We start from the raw sequence: 22,071 nt of genomic DNA on the forward strand, positions 1-22,071 counted from the left end.
AAGATGTTAATGGTAGTGAAGACAAGTTATATATTGCAAATACATCATATGAAAACAAATAAGACATGTTGTCAAAACATGTGAAGAGAATAAAGGATGCATATATGTAGATTGTGAAAAAACAAGTAGCAAATAAATCACAACCTTTATGCACATGGTGGCTCTAAATGTGGCGTGTATCCTTGCATTTAAGCATAAAAATATTTCAAAGCAACATAAATAAGTGGCATACAAATGCGTTGCTTTGAATTCTTTATTTTTTTTTTGAGAAAAAGGAGGCAATGGGAATGTATCATTGCCACTAGTTATTAAAAAGAATAGTAATTACAGAAGAACATATGAAGATTTTTTATAATGAGAAGGTCTAAAAGAGGAGACATCAAACACCGGATTCTTATAAAATGACCGTACAAAGATGAAGGAAAAAGATAAAAATAAAATAGTCAATTCAATCAATTAGTCAAGAAGATCTAATATCCCTAGTAATGAAGATAGATCACCGTGAGAGCTTGCATCACCAACCAGCTTGAATCAATGGCTAGAAGTGCCATTGACAATAGAAATAAGGGATTTCAATTTGATCCACATCTTTTCAAAAGTATAAAGCTCTTTTTGATCATAAAGGATGATGATCGGTAATTTAAAAGATGTATAATTTTGCGCATAGAGGCTGCTATAGCGGTTCTTCTATTAATAAAGATTTGATCATTTCGCACCTACCAGCACCAATTTGAATATGGGATTTGCATTTAGCTAATGATGCTATAAATTCAGTTTCATCAAAATCATATTCATTGCCAAATAGATTTTTTATACTTTATTTTAGGCATCATTTTAGTCAATTCACACTTACGGGTAATCTTGTTGTATAAAAAGGCTAAGGGCCAATGGACTTTTGGTTGCCTGTCGTTATGTACAAGTGATAAAAAATGGTAGATTAAGCCTCAAACTTGCCCCGAGCGGTTCACAAATCAAGCCTGGCTATGTTGGTCAAGTCCCTTAAAAATTTTTATTAGGATGGGCGGTTTCTCACAATTCTTACATGCATCCCTAATACCCCAATAACAAGTGTGTTGCGGCCAATCCCCTCGTCGCCTGATCGCCGGGAACGAGCGCCTACAAAAGAAAGTCCGCACTGACCGGAGGCGGCTCCGGTGGGGACCCTCCGACGGTCAAATCAGAGAGGAGACTAGGCAACAGTGAGGAGAAAGCAAAGAACTCAACAAGAGAGAGAGAGGGGGCAAGTCTGTGAGTTTCGAAGGGTCTCTAGCACTGTAGCCTTTCCCGATATATATAGTGGAGCGTAGTATGGTGCCGTCATTAATGGCGCAGACAATTGAAGAATTGTCAACTCACTGTAGAATGTCAGAGTCACCGTGAAAGTGTCACATCGTCGTAGGGCTGTCAAATCACTAAGGTTGACAATGCCCCAGGTGGGATAATGCCCTTAGGCGGCAGTGCCGCATGCTGCTGTCAGGACAGACAGTCTTTGGCAGTAGTATGGTGATCGGAGGAGTCGACCGACCTTAGGTCGGTGGCCAGCTGAGTGGCATCGGGTGGAGATTCGGACCCCTCCGATGGTCGGTCGGGCACGTCGCGGGAGTCGGCCATCGGACCCCCTGGTGCGGTCGGTCGGGAGGGCGGGAAAGGTCTACCCAGTTGATATATCCTTGGTCGGTAGAGAGCCGTCGATCGGTTGGTCACGGCACCCAACGACCGATCGGGTATGCCCGATTATAAGTCGGCATGAGCGGGATCGGTCGGTATTCCCCAACAGTTGCCCCCCTCCACTCCTGAGTCGGACGGCGCACTGGTCGATGTCTTCGTTTGGGCAGTAACGCCAGGCGAAAAGGAGTGAATTCACTGTGTGCTAAGTTCCGACCGTACCGCGGGTCGATATGATGTCAGACGTCTCATGAATGCCAAGCGATTCGCTGGCGTCAGATGTCCAGTCGGTGTCAGATGTTCCGTCCCGTTGGCGTCAGACGTCCTGCAGGTGTCGGACGTCCCGCCGGTGTCAGACGTCCTGTCGATGTTAGACGTCTCGTCCCATCGGAAAGAAAAATCGTCGTTCCCGCCGTCCCTTTGGGGATATGAAACGTCGCGGCCTTTACGCCACGTGGCGTGCGGCCATTGGGATGGGTTCGCTGGAGCGGATGGAGGTGACGTGGCTCAATCTGAAGATAGGTGTGTCGAACAGTCGGGCCGACGGACGGCCCGGATGATGCCACGTGGCAAGATCTGGGGACTCCTCGTTGGTCGCACCTTCATCTCGACCGTCGGGGGTACTATATATACAGGGTCGCCCCTATTCAGTTTTTACCACCCCTCCATTTCGCTGTCGAGACTCTGCCCGTGTAATTCCAGGTACTCCATTTTCCTTCCTTTCAGATTTTCTTCTAAGGGCCTTCCCCATCTTCTCCGCCTTCTCGCGATCCACTTCTTCTTCTTGTTTTGCTTTAATCCATGGCCAGAACATCCCCACGAGGTGGTCGGTCGGGAGAGCCGACTGACGACACTCGGTCGACCCCGGAGGTGGAGGTCTCTTCACTTTCGGGGCCGAACGTCGATCGGCTCCGGGAGCAATACCGTATCCCGGGGCAGTTTCGACTGTTCGCCCCTGGTGCCGACGGTCGGGTTAACAGCCCGCTTGAGGGCCAGGTGGCCTTCTACTTGGAGGACCTCTAGGCCAGCCTTCGTTTCCCGATCCCGAAGTTCGTCCGAAATATTCTAGACTATTACGGGCTGTGCCCGGCACAACTCGCGCCGAACTCAGTTCGGCTAATAGTCAGCTTTGCGCTTCTGTGTCGGCTTTTGCCGACCGATCCTCGGATCTCCCTCTTCCGAGCTTTCTTCATCCTCCGACCCCACCCTAAAGCTCGAGGGTGGTGGTACTTCAATCCTCGAAAGGGGCTTTCCTTCATCACTGGTCTTCCGTCGTCCATTCACGGATGGAAGAACCAGTTCTTCTTTGCGTCGTCTTCCACTCCTTGGGGGTTCCCTGTCCGTTGGGGGAATCTCCGAATCGAACCGAATGAGAATAGTCGGGTGGAAGCCGAAGATCGGGAAGACTTCCACCGGCTAAAAGATATCTCGATGCCGAAGCAGAGGGAGCTCGTCACCGAGCAGGCCCTGTACGACACCGGCCTCAGCCCGGTCCCTCGCTTAGGTCGGTTTTTCATTTTTCCTCCTCTTTTTCTTTTTTTCGTTTCTTCCTTATGGTACTGACCGTCTGTCGTTGTTTGCAGATATGCCGTCGAGATCACGATTGACGACAGCCGACGTACGTCAGTACGCCGTCCGAAAGAGGCCGGTGCAAGGGGTCGGACCGTCGCGGCCTCCCAAGAGGCCCCACGTAGCTCCGCCGAGCGAACCGACTGGATCGGGGGCGGAGCCCGTCATCGCACTGTCGGCGCCGACAGTGCTTGTCGAAGTCCCATCCGAGGGACCGTCGGGTGAGGGCGTCGCTTCGCCCGAAAGAAGGGCGGCTGAGTCGGTAGATGGTGCACCGGCCGCCCAGCAGGCAGAGGAGGATCGGGAGGAGGCTCACAAACCCGAGTGACCAGCGCCCACTGCTGCCGCGCTGTCGGTCGAGACTCGATCGGGCTCAAGCCTGCCGTCGATCTCCGACGTCAGGGCCTGGGCGTTCGGCCGAGGGAAGGCCCCCATGGCGTCGGGCGATGAAGGACGGTCGGCCGACGGAGGATCGACCGACTTCCCACTCCCCGAAGGTGCGTCGGGCCTGGCCAACCACGACTTGGCCAGGAGACTATGCCAGGCGCTCCTTCTTCCTGCCGACATCGAGGCGATGAAGAACCAGCGTGTCTCCGACATGCTGTCTTCATTCTATCCGATGATGATCCGGGTAAGCTCCTCTTTCCTTTGCCTTCAATGTACTTCCCGTAAGTTTGGTCCCTTAACGGTTGGTTTTGTTTTGTGCAGCTGGTCTTCAATATATCCGAGCTAGAGGTCGGGTACCGAAAGTTCGGCGACATGCGTGCGGCTTGGAGAGACAAGGTCGCGGCCCTTGAAGCCGACAAGGTCATCCTGGTCGACCAGCTGCAACGGTCGGTCGAACGGGAGGGCCGACTTGAGGGGGAGGTCTCCCAACTTACGGAGGAGGTCTCCCGACTCAAGGGAGCCTTGGCAACGTCGGAGTCGGAGCTGCAGTCGGCCAGGGACGACGCGAAGAAGAAGTCCCGGACCGTCTGTCGGCTTCGGCACGAGCGAGACAGCTTCGCTAAGGAGTTGGAGGCCGACCGCGAGCAGCTCTGAGTAAGCCTCGAAAGTCTTGCCAAGGCCGAAGAAGGTTTGTCCATCGCCCAGGCCGACGCAGACATCGCGAAGGCTGAAGCAGAGTCGGCGAAGGATGCCTTGGGTCGGGCCGTCGAAGACTTCTGTGACTCGGAAGAGTACCGAGAAGAGCTTCTGGAGAGCGGCTTCCTTTCGTACCGGGTCGGGTACGAGAATGCTCAGGAAGCCGTTCGAAGCCTGTACCCGGAGCTTTATCTCAGCAGCATAGTTCTATCAGAGTCGGAGGCCCCAGCTGCGGAGGAGACGGCCGAACCAGTATCGGAAGGCCTTTTCACCAGGGTGGAAGCCGAAGAAGACGTAGAGCAGGCTACCGAAGATCAGGCAGCCCTGACTGCCGAAGCCAGAGCGAGTTCGCCGACCGTCCCCCGTCGTTATCCAGTGGAGGAGGCCGACTCTGATGATTAATCGGTTTTTTGTTTTTCTTTTTTGCTTTTGCTCCAGCTTGTATTCGGGCTTCGGCCCAACTTTGTAAAGCCTATTTTGATCTTCAATGAAATCAAAGTCTTAGACTTAAACTTTTTTCCTCCGCTTGTCTTTCTCTTTTCATGTATTGTGGAATTCATTCGAACACGTAAGTCGCTAACCCATATAGATCAGTTAGGACATTCGGCAATTCATGCCGTCACGAAGGTAGAACAAGTCCTGACTTTGGATCGGCCTTTCGATGGTCGAGGGCCAAAGTCGGGCATCCTTCGTCAGGCTGTGAGTCGAAAGCCGACCGACCGTCGGATAAGACTTGGCAGTCGGGTCTCTTTCAACGCATTCAGTCAAATATTGTCCGGCGCGTTCAGTCGGAGAAACGATGATAAGTCTGATCCCGATACCCTTGTGTCGGGTACTGCACCGTGTGATATACGGTGGTAAGCCGAATATCCCTCGGTCGACCGTGGCTCGGTCGGTGAGTCATGGATGCGACAGTGGTCGCTTCGTGTGATAGACGGTGGTAAGCCGAATATCTTTCGACCGACCGCAGCTCGATCGGTAAGTCGCGACGGCGGTCGCGCAGGCATTTTGCCTTTCTTTGGTCGGGGCTCGATCGGTAAGTTAGCCGATCGTTTGGCCCGAAAGTTCGACCGTAGAAGGAGTGTCAACTCCCGTTGCCGTGGATGGTTCGGCCGTTGTGAGTGCCCGATACATCATCGGCGGTCAGTCCGTCGGTTTCACGTGGACACTAAGTCCGAGTCGGGACGTCGGGACTCGACCTTCCTGGCGAGCGCCGATCGTCAGTCGAAGAGTGAAAACTCCAAAACTTGGAACTGGACTTGCATTCCAAATGAACAGATACAAAGTTCATTGGTGATACAACTTCAGGTTGTCAGCATTCCAGGTCCGGGGAATCGATTTCCCTTCCAGAGTTTCCAGTCGGTAAGCCCTTGGCCCGTAGGTGTCCACCACCGTGTAGGGCCCTTCCCAATTCGGAGCCAGCTTCCCTTGGTCCAAGGGCTTTGAGACTTCTGCCTTTCTCAGGACTAAGTCCCCTGGCCTGAAAAGCTTTGGTCTGACCTTGGCGTTGTAATATCGGGCTACCTTCTGTCAGTATGAAGCCATGCGAAGTTGAGCCTCGTTTCGTAGTTCGGGGAGGAGGTCTAGGTCGGCTCTCCGGCAATCAGAGTTGTCCGGCTCTTGATACCGCTCGGTCCTGGTAGATGGCAGCCCAATCTCGAGTGGTATCATCGCCTTCGTTTCATAGGCCAAATTGAAAGGCGACTCCCCGGTTGGAACGCGGGGGGTCGTTCGGTAAGCCCACAGAACGGAGCCCAGCTCATCGACCCAGAGGCCTTTGGCATCATTCAGTCGGGTTTTGAGCCCGTGTAGTATGGTCTGGTTGGTCACCCCGACTTCGCCATTGGACTGTGGGTGCCCGACTGAAGTCAGTCGGTACGTGATGTGAAACCTCGCGTAGAAGTCTCTGAAGTCTTGATTGTCGAATTATCGTCCATTGTCGGTGATAATGGTATGCGACAATCCGAACCTGAAGATGATGGATTTTTGGACGAAGTCCTCCATCTTTCGTTCGGTAATCTGCGCCAGGGGCTCGGCCTCCATCCACTTGGTGAAATAGTCGATGACGACGACTATGAACTTTCTTTAGTCCGATGCTGGAGGGAAATGACCGAGAATGTCGACCCCCCATTGAGCGAAGGGCCATGGAGCGACAATAGGAGTGATTTGGCTAGCCGGTCGGTGTTGTACGTTGGCATACTTCTGGCATGGTTCGCACTTCCGGACCAACTCAGCTGCGTCCTTCCTTATGGTGGGCCTGTAGTAACCCTGTCGCAGGACTTTGTAGGCTAGAGATTTGCCCCCCAAGTGACTCCCGCAGATTTTTTCATGCACTTCTCGGAGAGCATAATCTGCGTCGGTCGGTCCCAAGCACCTGAGCAAGGGAAGGGAGAACGACCTTTTGTAGAGTCGGCCATCCATGATCACATATTGGGAGGCCAACCATTGGAGCCGCCTGGCCTCCATGGGATCTTCAGGGCTGATTCCGTCGGTCAGGAACCAAACAATCGGATCCATCCAGCTTGGTTCAGTTGTCAGTTGTAGCATCTCTTCGACCTGGTTGACACTTGGCTGCTCGAGGTTCTCCACGAACATCTGGCCCAAAGAGTCGAAAGCTGAGGTTGCCAGTCTGGAGAGTGCGTCGGCCCGGGCATTCTCCGACCTAGGGATGTGGGAAATTTCAAAATATCCGAGGCGCGTTATGAGATCCTTCACTTTCTGAAGATATTTGGCCATGGCTGGATCTCGCGCCTCGAATTCACTTTTGACCTGCCCCACGATCAGCTGAGAATCGGAGGATGCCCGGAGGCTGTCGATCCCAAGTTCCCTTACCATCCTCAAGCCGGCGAGGAGCGCTTCATACTCGGCTTGGTTATTGGAGGCTTTGAAGTCGAATCGGAGGGTGTACTCGGTGACTACCCCATCCGAGTTGGGGAGCAGGAACCCAGCCCCGCTCTCTTGAGCGTTTGAAGCTCCGTCGATGTGCAGTACCCAGGTGGAGGCCGGGTCAGGCTCAGAGACCGCGTCTCGTCCGAGGTCCGCGTCTTCCGACCCTTGGTCGGCCGTCGGGCATTCGGCGATGAAGTCGGCCAGGACCTGGGCCTTTAAGGCAGGTCGCGGTCGGTACTGTATGTCGAACTCGCTGAGCTTCATCGCCCACTTCACCAGTCATCCCGATGTATCAGGTCGGCGCAATATCGCCCTCAGGGGCTGGTTGGTGAGAACCACAATGGCATGCGCCTGGAAGTATGGGCGGAGTCGCTGTGCGGAGACGATCAGGGCGAAAATCATCTTTTCCGTCTTCGAGTATTGAGCTTCAGCACCGTGGAGCACTTTGCTGGTATAGTAGATAGGCTGATGGGTTCGGCTCTCATTTTCTCGGACGAGCATCGAACTGACCGCCTCAGGAGAGGTGGCCAAATAGAGATACAATGTCTCTCCGACCTCTAGCTTCACAAGTAGCGGCGGGGAAGCCAAGTACCTCTTCAGATCCTCGAAGGCCCGTTGGCACTCATCCGACCAAGAGAAGCCCTTCGCCTGCCTCAGAGTTTTGAAGAACGGGAGGCACCTTTCAGCCGATCGAGAGATGAACCGGTTGAGAGCGACGATTTTTCTGTTCAGCTGCTGGACCTCCTTCTTGGTGTTCGGATGGCGCATGTCGATGATTGCCTTTATTTTCTCAGGGTTAGCCTCAATTCCTTACTGAGAAATGAGGAATTCGAGAAACTTCTCCGAGGTCACCCCAAAAGCGCACTTAGTCAGATTCAGCTTCATTCGATGTTGTCGTAGAGTGCGAAAGGTTTCTTCGAGATCCTGGACATGATCCTGTATCTGCACACTTTTCACCAGCATGTCGTCCATGTATACTTCCATGTTGCGTCCGATCTGATCTTTAAAGACCTTATTGACAAGTCGTTGGTAGGTGGCGCCGGCATTCTTCAGCCCGAAGGGCATTACTCGATAGCAGTAGAGGCCCTTGGGGGTCACGAAAGTAGTGTGCTCCTCGTCTTCGGATGCCATCCGGATCTGGTTGTACCCGACAAAGGCATCCATGAAGCTGACAGTCAAAATCCGGACGTCGCATCCACCAGCTGGTCGATCTTTGGAAGTGGAAAGCTATCTTTTGGACAGGCCCGATTCAGGTCGGTGTAGTCAATACAAATCCTCCACTTTCCATTGGCTTTCTTGACCATGACAACATTGGCGAGCCAATCGGGATATGCGGCTTCTCTGATGAAGCCCGCCTCGAGCAGCTTGTCCACTTCTTCATCGATGGCCTTCTGTCTTTCGGGAGCAAAAGACCTTTTCTTCTGCCTCACCGGCCTCATCGTCGGGTCGATGTTGAGTCGGTGGGTTATTGTCTCCGGAGGGATGCCCGACATATCTGCTGCCGACAAAGCAAATATGTCGGTGTTGGCCGTCAGCAGCTCCGTCAACCGTTGCCATTCTGGGTCGGGTAGTTGAGACCCGACCCATACCTTTCGATCGGGGTTTTTCCCTATCGGGATCGACACGAGCTGCTCGACCGGCGAGCCCCCTTCTTCCTCCTCCCGTTGGTCTAGTTTGTCGATCGTCAAGGAGCCCCTCAACTCGTCACTTTGAGCGAAGATCTGGAAGCATCGGCGAGCGAGCTGTTGGTCTCCGCGCATCTCTCCGACTCCATTTTTGATCGAAAACCGAACCAAGAGATGGTACGCTGAGACAATCGCCTTGAGGATGTTTAGTCCGGGTCTTCCAAGTATGGTGTTGTAGGCCGAAGGCACTTGGACGACCGCAAAAGTCAAATGAACCGTGCTTTATCGTGGTTCGGTGCCGACCGTCACGGATAGGGTAATTTCACCTTCCATCGCGACGGCATCCCCGGCGAAGCCTATCAAGGGCGTAGGGACCCTCTTGAGTCGGTCGGTTGATAGTCGCATCCGGGAGAAGGTCGAGTAAAACAAAACGTTCGTCAAACTTCCATTATCTACAAAAATTCTTTTTACATCGTAATTCGCTATCGTTGTCGAGACAACAACAGCGTCGTCGTGGAGGGTTTGGATGCCCCGAACGTCTTCTTCTGTAAAAGTAATCACGTCGTCCGAGCGTAGCTTCTTCGTGGGCTCCCCTCTAGCAGACGTCCCCGGGCCAAGTCATTTGAAAATCATATTGATGACCCCGGCCGTCGGCTGATTAGTGGTCGCTTCCTCAGTCGGTTGGGGTCGTCGGTCGACCACTGATCGAGTCGGCGGGTTCCTCCAGTGTTTATCGAGATACCCTCGATGGATGAGAGCTTCGATCTCATCCTTAAGCTGGATGCATTGCTCGGTATTGTGGCCGTGGCCCCAATGGAATCGGCAGTACTTCCATCGGTCGAGGCCTTTTGCCTTCAGAGGCGGAGGCCGTCGCAGGTATTCTTCCCCCTCGATCTCCATCAAAATCTGCGCACGGAGAGCAGAGAGAGGAGTGTAGGAGTCATACCTGGGGCGTGTCGGCCTTGGAGTCTGCCGTCGGGGCGACTTCTGGTTTCGTCACGGAGGCGAGACCCGACCATCGGTCGGGGGCCTGCTAGGTCCGGCGGGGTCCCGACCCTTCCTTCGCTTCTCCTTTGGACCCTTGAATTCGGTCAAGCGTCGGTCGGAGGCTCCTTCATCCGCGCTCATGTACTTGTACGCGCGCTTCAATAATTCGGCATACATCCGGAGGAGGGTCTTGTCCAGGGAATAAGTGAATCGGGACGTCCTCAGCCCCTGTTTCATGGCCGAGATGGCCATATCTTCGTTGAGGTCCCGGACCTCAAGCGTGGCCGTATTGAATCGCGCCATGAAGTGTCGGAGCGTCTCATTTTCTCCCTGTTTGAGAGAGAAAAGGCTGTCCGACGTTCATGGCGGCTTCCGACTGGTGCTGAAGTGAGCCATAAAAGAGTGCTCGAGCTGTCCGAAGGAATGGATACTTTTCGATCGAAAATCGAAGTACCAGATCCTGGCAGCTTTGCGCAGCGTGGCGAGGAAGCCGATGCAAAAGAGAGCGTCGGTTGCCCCCTGAATCGTCATGAGAGCTTTGTAGCTCTCCAGGTGGTCGATTGGGTCGGTGGAGCCGTCGTAGGGCTCCACGTACGGCATCTTGAACCGACTGGAGATCGGTTCGTCGAGAATGAGTCGGGAGAGAGGTTGGGCGGTCTGGAAATCGACATCGTTTGAAGACTTCTGCCCGTCCACCTACAACTGTGCAAGCCGACGGTCGATTTCCTCGAACCTGCGTTCGTAGTCGTCCGTCCGTCGGTGCTGGGAGACCCCAGGAGTGGAGTCTCTGAAAGATTTCGAGAGGGAGGCGGACGGCGTCCGCGGTCGCTTCTCCTTCCTCGCTCGTTCCAGCTGGGAGGGAGAAAGCTGTTGGGACCGATGGGCATCGCACCGCGACCGCCCCTCCTCCTCTTTGTGGGAGCGCTGTGGCAGGGGCTCCCGCGGAGGCGACGGAGATCGACGCGGGCGTCGGCGGCTGTTCCTGGAGGGCATCGGACGTGCCGTCGGTTGCCCGGCCGGTGATGGCGGCAGCCGTACCGGCTGTTGCTGGAGGCTTTTGACTGCGTCCGTCAACATGGTCATCTGCCGTACGATCGCCGCGATCTGCGTCTCCATGGTCACCGTGGGGTGCGGAGAGCTGGGTTCCGTCGCGGAGGGTGGAGAAGAGGCCTCTTCCCGGCGAGAAGAGCGCCTCGCCGATCCGGTGACTCTCGATCGTTGAGCTCTTGTCTTTGTCATTAGTGTCTACCCCCCCTACCTGGCGCGCCAATCTGTTGCGGCCAATCCCCTCGTCGCCTGATCGTCGGGAACGAGCGCCTGCAAAAGAAAGTCCGCACTGACCGGAGGCGGCTCCGGCGGGGACCCTCCGACGGTAAAGTCAGAGAGGAGACTAGGCAACAGTGAGGAGAAAGCAAAGAACTCAACGAGAGAGAGAGGGGGCAAGCCTGTGAGTTTCGAAGGGCCTCTAGCACTGTAGCCTTCCCCGATATATATAGTGGAGCGTAGTATGGCGCCGTCATTAATGGCGCAGACAATTGAAGATTTGTCAACTCACTGTAGATTGTCAGAGTCGCCGTGAAAGTGTCACATCGCCGTGGGGCTGTCAAATCACTAGGGTTGACAATGCCCCAGGCGGGATAATACCCTTAGGCGGCAGTGCCACATGCTGCTGTCAGGACTGACAGTCTCTGGCAGTAGTACGGCGATCGGAGGAGTCGACCGACCTTAGGTCGGTGGCCAGCTGAGTGGCATCGGGTGGAGATTCGGACCCCTCCGACGGTCGGTCGGGCACGTCGCGGGAGTCGGCCATCGGACCCTCTGGTGCGGTCGGTCGGGAGGGCGGGAAAAGTCTGCTCGACCGACATATCCTCGGTCGGTAGAGAGCCGTCGATCGGTTGGTCACGGCACCCGACGACCGGTCGGGTATGCCCGATTATAAGTCGGCATGAACGGGGTCGGTCGGTATTCTCCAACAAAGTGCATTCCCCTGCTATAAATATGCATGAATTAACTTTTTCCTTTTAGCTCCATTAAGGCAACATCATCTTCAATCATCAACCTGTTTAATGTAATAACCAGAATATCAAGATTCTTTCCCTTGAAAGCAGCCTATTGTATGTGATAAATCATCCTCCAGAAAGATTTCTATATATTCAACTTTAAGCCTTATCAAAATTCCACCCATCTCCTTAAAGCTTGGCAAGCTTAATGCGGTCCACTGGTGATGACAGTGCTCAAACTACAAGCATCCTTTGCTATAATTCTTTTGACAACAAATATCAACCTTCCTACTTTCTCGGTAAAGTATTTCGTTAACATTAATCTTCAGCACAATACCCCCCAAAGGGGCAAGAATCCATTGCAATTCTAGTTGTAGGCGTGGTATCATTAATTCAACCAAAAGTATTGGTTTTTAGAATAAAGCTGTCTGACCTACGACCTTTTTAGTGCATCAATATCTACAAGTTTAGAGGATCCATAGTGAATATAGCTCGGGTATCTAAAACAGAAAGAAGGATAAAAAGGAGGAGGATGAGGAGAAGATAATCCATGAATTTTTACTCCAAGGGATGATATTAGTTATTAACACCCCATTTGAAATTACCTAACATCCTCTTAAGTACTGAAGAACTAATTTCCGCATGCTTACTAATTTGAGAGGAGTTTGATCACATGGTTAACCATGAATAGAAAATTGGCAACTGAAAGGTACATGATTGTGTATGAACTCCGACAACCTTTCTAGAGATGCCTTTGTCATGTAGGAAACATTTTCTAATTTAAACACCACATTATTTTACATGTCTACCACGTTGTACTTGAAATCATAAGAAAGTTGTCAAATCATTTGATTATACACTTATGAAAAGATAGGAATTCTGCAAAATATTTTTGAAATTTTATGTGTGGTAAAGGAAAATGGCAGCAGGCAACAAATAAAAATATAGAGCAAGGGAACTGCCACTCAAGTAACATCCATCTAGGACTAGATCTAAGTATGATAAATTGAGTTACTAACATTTAACAGGTAGATGAAAGAATGAAAAATGGCCTTGTTTCCCTAGCAGATCATTTTTTTTTTTTTTTTAAAAAGAACTATTTCTTAGATGTTTTTTTGAGACCTTTAGTGATGCTTTGCTTGAAATCAGATTCCAATTATAGGACTAACTACAATTGTGAGGACGTGGAAAAGTTCATTATACAGAACATCTTGTTCCGATTGTCACAACTTTATCTTCTGTTGAACAACTAAAACGATTAATGATCAGGCCTGCAAGTTGTCCCTGTTCCATTTTCTCGCAGTCAACATGCAATCGAAGGACAAAATAATGGCCTTCTTACCCAAAAGAAAAAGAAAAAAAAGGACAAAATAATGGCATAAAGAATCATGATTTTAAAAAACAACCGGTTTTTGACAGAAATTTAAGGTCATTGCCAAGGGCAAGGTCAGTAACCGGTTGCGCCCGCACGTAGATCCCAACATTGGACACAATCACACCGGACTCGACACCTCATGACGTGACCCAACTCGGTTCCTCCTGTCCTAACGCCTGCTGTGGGCATCATGGCTTGAAAACAATACCCATTGCAGGGGTGTTTAAAAATGCTAGGGATGCGTGTGAATCACCGAGGGTGCGTTTGGTTACATTTTTTAATTTTTAATTTTTAAAAATATTTTTTATTTTTTTAATTTTTGTTATTGAATAAAAATAAAAAAATAAAAAATATGTTTAGTAACTATGTTGTTATAAAATAAAAAGCAACATTTGAAAATGATAGGTAAAGAACTCGATGAAGAAGAAGGATTCGGAAAGGGAGAAAGAAGGGAGTGGGGAGGTGAAGAGCTCGATAAAAGTGAAGGATTCGGACCCTTTATTTTTTGATTTGATATTTTAGATATGGAGAAGTAAAAAAAATAAAAAAATAAATTTTAAAAAATAAAAAAAAATATTTTATATATAAAGTAAATATTTTATTTTTTTTATTTTTACTTTTTACTTTTTTATGATGTTACTAAACATTATTTTTTAATTTTTATTTTTTTTAAAATTAAAAATTAAAAAAATATTTTTTTAATAATTAACCAAATATATCCTAAAAAGTTCTTCCAGCCAATATGGTCATAGTTGTGGGAACGCTGCTTCCATCGGCCCTTTCCCCGTTACATCCATCCTCATGCACTGCAACAGAAAATGATACGTAAAATATCTCAAATAATAAATTTTTATTATAAATAATTATTTTTGATAAAACTTCCACCGCTAAGAATTCATTGTTAAAAATGAGATCATGGATAATATTTTACGACAGAAAAATAGTTTTATCGCTAATAATTATTTTTTTTAATAATTTTTTTCATGATATTTTTTTTTATTTTTCAATTATTTGCAATGGAACAATTACGTCATAAATAGATGAATTTGCGATGAAAATATTCCGTTGCAAATAATTTAAAAAAATTTAAATTTAAAAAAATAAATTATTTGTGATGGAAGATTTCTATCTCAAATAACTTTATTTGCAATGGATATTCCGTCGCTAATTAAAATATAATATTTTTTAAAAATAATTTATAAATATATATTTTTTATTTATATTTTTAATATTTTATATTTATATTCTATAAAATTAAAATAAAAAATTCATAAAATAAGCCCACAAATAAATTTGATCATTTCATTATATTAAAATATAATTATAAAAAAATAAATATAATAATTACAAGAGGTTCAAAATAAAAATAAAAAAATATAGAAATAAGTAGTTGGCCATCAAGCATCAGTATCTAGAGATAGAGAATGGGTAGAGCACGATGGATCGGACTGTTGCTACCTCATCAATTTCATCATCTGCTCCATCTGCACCATCTGCTCCATCTGCATCTGAAATGATTGGTAAGAGTTGATGCATGCAGCTAACTCATCAGTTCGCTACTGATCCTCAGTAGCTCGCTGTCGATATTCAGCAGTCAGTTTCTATATCACCGTCAACCGGACATCGTAGGCAGCATGGACGTCAGTCCTGGATGAGTGTGAGGATGGGCGATCTCTGATCCCATATTCTAGCCCGCTAACATAATATGGTCTCGTACCAAGCACCTGATTACAGATCTCATCATCTGTGGGTGCGATCAAACCCTTAGGGGTAGGTTGGGATCGCATCTTTATCATACGATCCTGAAAATTAAAGTTATAGCTATTCTAAGTTTGTATTGAAAATTAAAATATCAATAAAAAAAATAATTGGAAAAATTTACATAAATCTCCTGAATCCCCACCGTCCACTCTCCTGACTATCGTCAGTGGATCTGCTGGTAAATCTCGATCCTATCAGGAAACTCATTACTCTTTACATCTCTATGCAATTTAATAATAATTAATAAAAAAAATTTAAATAGTTAAAGAGTTAAAATATACTAAATAGAAATTACTTACCATCTGCTCTATACGACGAGTGAACGGTCTCGAACCCCCACAGTGCGAGACGGTTTGTCTCGTTTGATTCACGATATTTCAGGAACATCGATCATATATAGTTAACAGTCAAATTAGTAAGTAACTAATTGATTTTAAGAATAAATGATTCAATTATTAAACTCTAAAAAAAATTGGATGCTTAACCTGATATGCCAGATTCTCGTACCTGTGGCATATGATAGTCCAATCCTCGATATTGATGCTATCATATGCCCGCTACTACGCTGCCTCAACCCCTGATCCTCCACTATAGCATACCAATAGCGATGAATGCGGTGCCGGTAATCCTTGAAACGCGAGCATAAATGGTCATCCACGGCTCGCCGCATGTAATCATGCTTAAAATCAACAATATCAAATACAGCATGCCAATAACAAATATTACAAAAATATAATACTAATTAAATATTTCACTAAATATTATTTTATCTATAAGTAGCTATAGAAGACCTTTCTTTGAGCCAGTGTAACGTGACGCCAATCAAAGAGCATCATAGAGGCATAGCTGTGGCATATGATGTCCAACTCAGTCCGCCATAACTCGCACCATCCCTTAATGGGCATGGTGAAGCTAGACGAAATCTCGATATAGAGATCCTATCCTTCATGCTCGTATTCTCCAACGCTCCAAGGTAAAGTTTTTTGACAGACCTCATTCTCATTTCACCACTTGCACCGAATAGTCTGAAAAAATAATGAATAAATCATTAGTATGATAACTATCTATAAACTTAACATATACAATTAAATTAAATTTTATTATGTAAAAAATATTAAAATACCATTTGAACCCACCATTGTAGCACCCTCTAACGGCTCCGATGGTGCGACAATGGAAATGGAAGAAGGCTCATCCTCAAGAGAAGGCTGGAAACTCAGACGTAGTCATCTTCCTTCTTGTGCCATACCTGCAATGTTTAAATTATATATATAATTAATTTAAGATATAAATAAATATAATAATGAACAATAATAGTGAAAAATATATAAATGCTAATGAATAAAATTGTATTGTATACCATTATTACAAGAAAAGATTCAACAAAATATATAGATCTACTCATCAATATCCCGGATTCGAGTTGAACCGGATCTGAGTCGAATCAGACCAGATCCCAGATCGAATTTCGAATTCGACTAATTCTAGTTAAAACATTAAATCATATCACAATAAAATATAGAGACTAAACAAGCAAAAATATTAAATTATAACAAACAAAAATATTAAATTATATTTTTAAAAAATAATATTTTATGATTATTTTAAAAATAAAACTATTTTTATTACAAAAAATAATTTATTTTTAAATATTTTTAATTATTTTATTTTATTTATCTCTATTAATTTTTAATACTTATTATTATTATTATTTTTATTAATAAATTATTTTTTAAAAAAAATAATTTTTTATATTTTTTTCTCTTTTTTCTCTTGCATGCCATAACTCTCCCCCCGTCCTCTGCCCCACCCGCATCACCCCCACCCCCTGGCTATGTCGATCGATAAAATTAAATTTCGACAAGCATAAGCGATCGCATGATGATCTGATAGATAGAGACCATCGATAAATCCAAAAATTTACAATGATGATCTTGATGATATTTATAGTATACTATCAAAATTTTACTTCAATCAGACATCATTATCATGGTTAATTTAGCACAGGATGATTTAAGCTGTTAAATAAAAAATGAGTGATCAAAAAGTCAAATGGCAATTGATTAGAAAGTGATTTTTTTAGGTAAATAATTTTTGCTACTACTTTGATTGCTTGTATGGTAGTGATCGTAAAATTCAAACTGCACATATATGAACCATCAAAAACTATATATCTTTTGATACTTATTCTTAAAATTTTTAAGTAATTATACTTATGCTTTTGTAAGATCTACTTAACATGAATAGTTTATATACGCATAGTTTGAATTTTATGATCAACACTGTATAGATGATTAAAATAATAATAATTATTATTTATCTAAAAAATTATCTTATAATCGGATGCCATTTGACCTTTTAATCACTCATTTTTTATTTAACAGTCTAAATCATCCCGTACTAAATTGACCATTATAATGATATCCGATTGAAGTAAAATTTTGATAGTGTGCTATAAATATCATCAAGATCATCGTTGCAAATTTTTGGATCCATCGATGGACTCTATCTTCAGATCATTATACGATCGTTCGTGACCATCGAAATTGAATTTTATTGATTGACATAGCTAGGGTAATCAGATCGAGGTGATCTTTTGTGATGATGCTCTAATGATAATTATTTAGATAATGAATGATGAAGATAGATTTTAAATTCTAAAATTATATCATATTCAAAAAAAAATAAAAAAAATATATTCGATTGTAAAATATATTTACGATCGATTTTTTGATTGTAAAATATTAAAAAATATATGATCAAAATATTAATCATAAAATATTTAAATTATTTTTTAAATATATAATATATTTTTATCATAAATAATCTATTATTTATTTTTTTTAAAAAAATTAATTTTTCATTGATTATTTATGATAAAAAATTTACATCTTAAATAAAAAATTATTTACGGTGCAAATTGAATTTGCATCCCTAATTATTGATTATTTATGATGTAAAATTTTTATCACAAATAATCTATAATTTATTTTTTAAAAATTTTTAATTTTTTGTTGATTATTTATGATAAAAATTTTATATCATAAATAGTAATTATTTATGACATAAATTTAATTTTTATCGTAAATAATCAATTATTTATGACGTAAAAGTTTTATCACAAATAATCTGCCATTCATTTTTTTAAAAAAAATTTAATTTTTTTAATTATTTGTGATAAAAATTTTGCATCGCAAACAATTGATTATTCATGATGGAAATTCAATTTGCATCATAATTAAAATTATTTACGATAAAAAAATTTTATCACAAATAATCTATCATTTATTTTTTTTAATTTTTTATTTTTCATTGATTATTTATGATAAAAATTTTACATCATAAATAATTTAATATTTATAACGAAAAAATTTTTTACGTTATAAATAATAAATTATTTATAATAAAAAATATTTTTTATCGTAAATAATTTATTATTTATGATATAAATTTTATTACATCACTAATATACATATTTGTGATGAAAATATTGTCATCGCAAATAATTTCGTCACTAAAATCCTCTTTTCTTGTAACGATGATTCATAAATTTTTTTATTATTTTTTATTTAATAATTCTCAAAGTATCACCATCTGGGAATTTAGTTTTGAGAATACTTTTCACGCATGAAATCGCCACTTGAAGTGGCCATTTCATGGTCACCTAAGCCTGCTTCAAGCCCAGCTGGCCAGATGAGATGGAAATCGCCGCTTGGGTGTGCAATTATAGTGAAGTCGCCACTTGAGCCCGTGATTTCATTGAAATCGCCATTTGGGTCGGCGATTTCAATAAAATTGCCACTTGAGCTGGCAATTTCACTGCACTTGTGGGCCCACCCTTCAATTTCATTCTCTCCTCAGTGTTGGGTGCACACCGAGGGCCCAAGGGGCGGTGCGGGTGGTCAAGGGGCAGTGCAGGCGGCTGACGGGCAATGCGGGTGGCTAGGGGGCAGCGCTGGGGGCCGTAGGGGGGGCGCAAGTTCGCAGTCGGATGGGTGAGGGCGGCAATGGAGGCGGCCGTAGAGGACGCAAGATGCGGGTTCGTTGGGGGGCCAAAGGGCGATGCAGTGGGTGGTGAGGACGGCCATGGGGCTGAGGGGGCAATGCTGGAGATGCAATGGGTGGGGTGCCACAGGGGGTTTGGGTGTGCAGAGTAGTCGGCGGTGGGGGTGATATGGCATGCGGGAGAAGGAGAAGGAAGAGAAAATAAAAATAAAAATACTAATAAATATTAAAAAATAATAAAAAGAATAATAGATTATTAAAAAAATTCAAAATAGAATGGTTTCTGTAATAAAAAATAGATTTTTAAAATAATGATAAAGTAAGTCGCCCTACGATAGAATAATTTTTTATTTAACTAAATATTATAAATCACTAATTAATTTATATATTTATATTTTATTATAATTATTATCATATAAATTAAAATAATAAAATTATATATATATATATATATATATATATATATTTTAAGGGTTTCTTCTTTCTCCTCCGCGCACCAGCACACCAACCCCCCCACGCGGCCCCCCCCCAACCCCCCCACCCCCCCGCGCATGCCAGTCGCTCCTCCGTGCCTCCCCACGCGTCATCCCGCTGCTCCTCCTCGCCTCCCCCCCTCTCTCCCCCGCTTCCTCCCCGCGACTTCCTTGTGCCACCCCCCGCCCCCAGCGTACCCACCGGTCCTTCCTCCTTAGTTCGTCCAAAAAAAAAAAAAAAAAAAAATGAAGAACCCGTCAGTGCCAAGCTATTCATGGAATCGGCAGTTCAACTTGTATGGTAATTTGAAAAATAAGTCGAGGGAGGAGATTTTTTTGAAAATAAGAAATAAAAAAATAATTAAAAAAATCCCATGACTCACACCTTTTCGCACCTGCTGACACTTCCCATCATATCACAAATATGCAAAGGAGATTAAAATAGCAGTAATGTCGACCAGTTGTTATACGATCATAACCCCGAACGCGGTATGACTTTTTCTACATCTTTTACCGGTCTTTACCGTGTTTGGAGCATTAAATTTCATTATATACATAGAGAGAGAGAGATGGACTGACGTTATTATATATTGTTATTTTATCGATAACAACGTTACCATTTGCCCGTCTGGCCAATTTTTTAATTAGTCGATCCATGACCTCGCACGTGTTTGGTTGATGGTGTTCCGGGTCAGAATAAACTACTGTAATTTTCCTCGTGCGTAAAACTGTGATGCTTCAGCACGTTTTGTGGAACTTGAGGACAACAAACAAAGTGAAACCACGTGGAATGCCGACAAGATATTTGCAAAACATGTCAATCTGGTTTTTCTTGACTTTTTGAACAAATAAAATTCAAAATATAAGGGAAGGGCTTAAACCTTCGAGACCGTGTGAGTTTCTGAAATCTAGGTATCTATAACGTCACTTGATAATATTGTTAATAGCTTCGAGTTTAAGCGATATTATGATCAAACAGGATATTGGTTGCCTGTCGGTGCCAAGTAGAGAAATAGATGACCGTCGAGCGTTTGGCTTGAAAGAATAGAAGAATCTTTACTAAGGAGAATTGCTCAGTGTTCACAGTGATTTTTATTTCTCTCCAGACCTTTCACTTGTGGGAACATCTTGGATCTCCGAAAATTGTGGATAGGCACAATCGGATTTGGAACGGTTTGAAGTCCCACAATTTCTTCATCCTAACAGGTGACTCTGAACTTCTTGAGTGCTGGTGCATTTTGAATCATGGTTCCATCTCGAACTGGACGGGGTTGGCATTGTTGCTTCTTGTAGTATCTATCACTCTATTTTGTTTGCTTTCTGAATCTTCTGATCTGAACCTCAGCTCACTTCACATTTTCTGTACATAAAGTTTTCCCCTCGGTACTTTAATGAATGGGTGGTGTTTTCTTCCCTTTTAATAATAATAATAATAATAATAATAATAATAATAATAATAATAAAGGTGTTGAAAGATGCCGGAGAATTCCCTATGGCACTTCTCAGAAGAAACGCATGCGAAGAAGAAATCTTTATATGTGATAAACATGATGGGGAGAGTATTCACACCAGCCAATTGCGGCAATACTAGGACCCAAGATGCTCTTTGGTAATGGATTGCATTGCTACAAAGCTCTGGAGATAAGGTCGGTAATGAACCGAGCTGGAAAGCTGAGAATTGTGTCGATGTGAACTACGAACGAAACCTGCAAAAGAAATCCTAAAATCGTGAAATATCCTCCGATTTTGGACCATCCGATGCTTAAGTTAGTCAAGGTCTTGAGAACAGATAGCGAAAATGAAAAAGTAGAAAGCAAAAAGTGAGAATTTGAGTGGAGAAAAGTGGAGAGAACTTTAATTTTCTTTGAAAAATTTAGCAAAGTTTTGTCTCTGTTCACTCAGACTTGACTTACCTTCCAGAGAATACTTTATCCCCTTTTATATAAAGGGAGCTTGCTTAAGTCTTAAAAAAATATTGTTAAGCCGTTAGAGATCTGTTAGGCTGTTAGAGATTTGTTAGGCCATTGAGTTGTTGTAACAGAATAGCCAGCTATGCAAAGATCGTGGGATGGCTGCCCACATGGCAATGAGCTGAATATAACTGAAAGACAGTTACGGCTAAGCTGAATGACAGCTGTCAGATAACCATCCGTAGACACGGTGGTACGTGAGTAACAAATCGATGTAGAGTAGCTGACATCAGTAATTATCTGAAGTCAGATAACAATTTGCTGCTACGTGTCCAGATGATGATGAGGTTAGATAACCAACCATAGATGGGATGGGCCGTCGGGGAGGCTGCGACAACAGAGGAGGGCGGCGGCCGAGGGTGCCGACGGCTATCGATCGGAGGTGACGGTGACAGTAGGGCTCGAATAGAGAGAGAGATCGTGAAATGCTCAAGCCTATACTGTAGCTGGTTGACTACTTAAATCATTATATACAGGTCTTTCATTTCTTTCACAACCGGCGTGGGACTATCAAAATCAACCATAGGTTGGACCTATCACAGTGGTTATAGTTAACCACAGCTACAGATTAGCCTATGGCAACGGTTATCGATAACCGCTGTCGTAAGTCCAATCTATGGCAGTAGTTGGTGATAACCACAGTCATAGATAGAGATATGGTAGCGGTTA

This window comes from Elaeis guineensis, chromosome 8, assembly GCF_000442705.2.
Source record: "Elaeis guineensis isolate ETL-2024a chromosome 8, EG11, whole genome shotgun sequence".
In the NCBI taxonomy this organism is placed as follows: domain Eukaryota; kingdom Viridiplantae; phylum Streptophyta; class Magnoliopsida; order Arecales; family Arecaceae; genus Elaeis; species Elaeis guineensis.